This window comes from Octopus bimaculoides, chromosome 27, assembly GCF_001194135.2.
Source record: "Octopus bimaculoides isolate UCB-OBI-ISO-001 chromosome 27, ASM119413v2, whole genome shotgun sequence".
Lineage (NCBI taxonomy): Eukaryota > Metazoa > Mollusca > Cephalopoda > Octopoda > Octopodidae > Octopus > Octopus bimaculoides.
This window is the reverse complement of record NC_069007.1, coordinates 9,759,786-9,762,899: the sequence shown is the minus strand read 5'-3', so window position 1 is coordinate 9,762,899 and position 3,114 is coordinate 9,759,786.

Here is a 3,114-nt window from a genome sequence, read left to right as displayed (position 1 = left end):
CTGTGTTTATCCCTCCCCTATTGTTTGACAACTGATCTTAGTGTGTTTACATCGCTGTAACTTAGCAGTTTGGCAAAAGGGAACAATAGAATAAGTACCAATCTTACAAAAGATAAGCCCAGGGATTAATTTCTTTGACTAAAAGGCGGTGCTCCAGCATGGCCACAGACAAAATTAATAAAAGAATATCTATATACATATATATACATATATATATATACTGGAAAAAATACCAGATGGATGGTTGTACATTTACAGATTTTTATTAATATGTCACATGTTTTATAAATATTAGCACTTGCACCTATTCTTGTAGGTTCTTCAAAATATGATATTCTTCTTCTTCTTCATTTTCCTCCTCCCCTCCTCTTCTTTTTCATTTTCCTTTTCATCTTCTTCTTCTTCTTCTTCTTCTTCTTCTTCTTCTTCTTCTTCTTCTTCTTCTTCTTCCCTCTCATCCTTTTTCTTCTCCTCCTCTTACTCTATCCCTTTTTACTCCTCCCCTTTCTCCCACTCCCCTGCTTTCATTCTTCCTTCTTCTCTCTCTCCTTTTCTCCCTTCTCCTTCTTCCCATCCCTCTCCCTGCTCCCCAACTTCCTCCCCTAACCGAAACTAAACTAGTTATACGCGCAAAGAAATTAGGAAATACATTCAAAGGAGGAATTATTCCATCAACTCAAAGAAAAAAAAATTTTTTGAAATACAAAGAAACTAAAGAAAAAGAAAAAAAAAACCCACAACCTCACCAGAAAAAAAAAAAGAGCGACTCTCACACCAAAAACATCCAGAAAAACCACTTGACATTACAGAAATTCTTTATTTTGGTGAATGAGAACATGTTATTTTATTTATTTATTTTTTTTCAGCAATGGTGATTCCTGCAATAGAAATTCTTTTATTTTCCCACCTCGTCCTCCCCCTCCCCTCCTTCTTCTCCTCATCGTGTTTTTGGTTCCAATATGTATTCCTTTTATTGGCAGAGACCAATAAAGTCTTTAGAACAGTGTCAAATATTTCATTGAAAGACATGAAGCAGCAGCCAATATTTATCATAAAGATGGCGCTATTCACCAAATTTCCATTTTAACCAAACATGGCTGTCCCTTCCTTTGTTATTTTTTTTTTTACATATGTGATAAATTGTTCATCATCGTCATCACCATCATCATCTTCATGTTCGTTATTATTATTACCATTACTATTTTGACAATTATTATTATTATTATTATTATTATTATTATTATTATTATTATTAATAGTATCAGTATTAGTATTATTATTGTATTTAATTTTTTTACCATTCCATTCTATTACAGTAATACCTCACCATATAATGGTTCACCTATCGTGGTTCACCTATCGCGGTTTATTATTTAAGCTTACATCAATTCCTCTGTGGTGTTGTTTTGCATAGGAGTGGCTGTGTGGTAAGGCGGCGAGCTGGCAGAAACGTTAGCACGCCGGGCGAAATGCTTAGCGGTATTTCGTCTGCCGTTACGTTCTGAGTTCAAATTCCGCCGAGGTCTACTTTACTTTTCATCCTTTCGGGGTCGATTAAATAAGTACCAGTTACGCACTGGGGTCGATATAATCGACTTAATCCGTTTGTCTGTCCTTGTTTGTCCCCTCTGTGTGTAGCCCCCTTGTGGGCAGTAAAGAAATAAGAAGCTTGCTTACCAACCACATGGTTCCTGGTTCAGTCCCACTGCATGGCACCTTGGGCAAGTGTCTTCTACTGTAGCCTTGGGCTGACCAAAGCCTTGTGGGCGGATTTGGTAGATAGAAACAAAACACGTTCAATGCTTCCAAAACAAAAAAAGTTTGTTTGCAATGTGTTGTCGTTGCATTCCAAAAATGCTATATTTAGCATTTAATTTGATGGAGGATCATTGTCCTGCCTGCTGACAACAATCTCCATCAAATTAAACGGTCTGCTTAGCTAAATAGTAGAGTACTCAGCTGATATCTGAGAGGTGCAGATTCAAGTCCTGTGACTGTCTGCTGACAACTTCTTCTGTCTTACAAGGGTAATAACTCCCAATCTTTCTGCTGTTTTCATGGCTATACTGCATTTGAAATATTACTTCCTTGTCTGTTTAATACGAAACACATTCAATGCTTCCAAAAACAAAAGAAAATTTGTTTGCAATTAACATAATGTTTTGATGGGAGCTTTTGATTTCAATTTTCATCCCTTCCATAATGATGCTTGTATCACAGAACCAATGGGTGGTCTCGGACTGGTTAGTATGAAAAGAGTTAAACACTCTACAACAAACATTTTCATCTTCTGCACTGAATAAATCCATTTTTCCCAGATTCACACAGCTTGCCTTTTCATTGATTGGTTTCTGTATTCACTAAATAAACTTATATTGAACAAATATTTGATTGAAAATACTAAAATAATCAATCAGCTATTTCTTTTGTAGGATATCGTCAAAGCTGCTGGACATTCATCGCCAGTTGATCAATCTGCTTTCAGCATTCTTCTCATTTCATGTCAAGGTCACTATTTCCACTAAATCTGATATTACATCTAACCAGATTCTCATTAACTTGGGGAAATAGCTGATTCTTTGGGGCTTTTCTCTTTTTTTTTTTTTTTTTTGGCATTGCAATTTCCTCTCCAGCTTGATAAGAAATTTGTGCTGTTATTTTTTCTGAAATAATACACGAATATTTCTGCTGTCTCCACACTTCTGGATTACTACAAAATAATAATAAAAATAATAATAATAATAATACGCAAAACACTTTCAATGCAGTAACCATAAGAGCATCACAGCAAACCACAGCACATACCCAAGGCACACAGAGCTGCGCTCGGTAGTGAAGTGGAAGCACATTATAAAAATAAAATTACTGAACAATAATAATAATAATAGTTGCCCTTATGCAGTACCAGGCAGTGGCTCTCATGGCTTAACTGATTGAAAGTGTTATCATGTACGTTGTTTTGTCTTGGTATAAAAGATGGGCGACAGTAAATATTCTGCTCAATACCACAGATTTGCTTGTCATTTGTTTGACCTCAACCAGTTGAGCATGTCCCTTGGTGGCTGATGATATTTATGCATATCTACACACACACACACACACACACACACACAC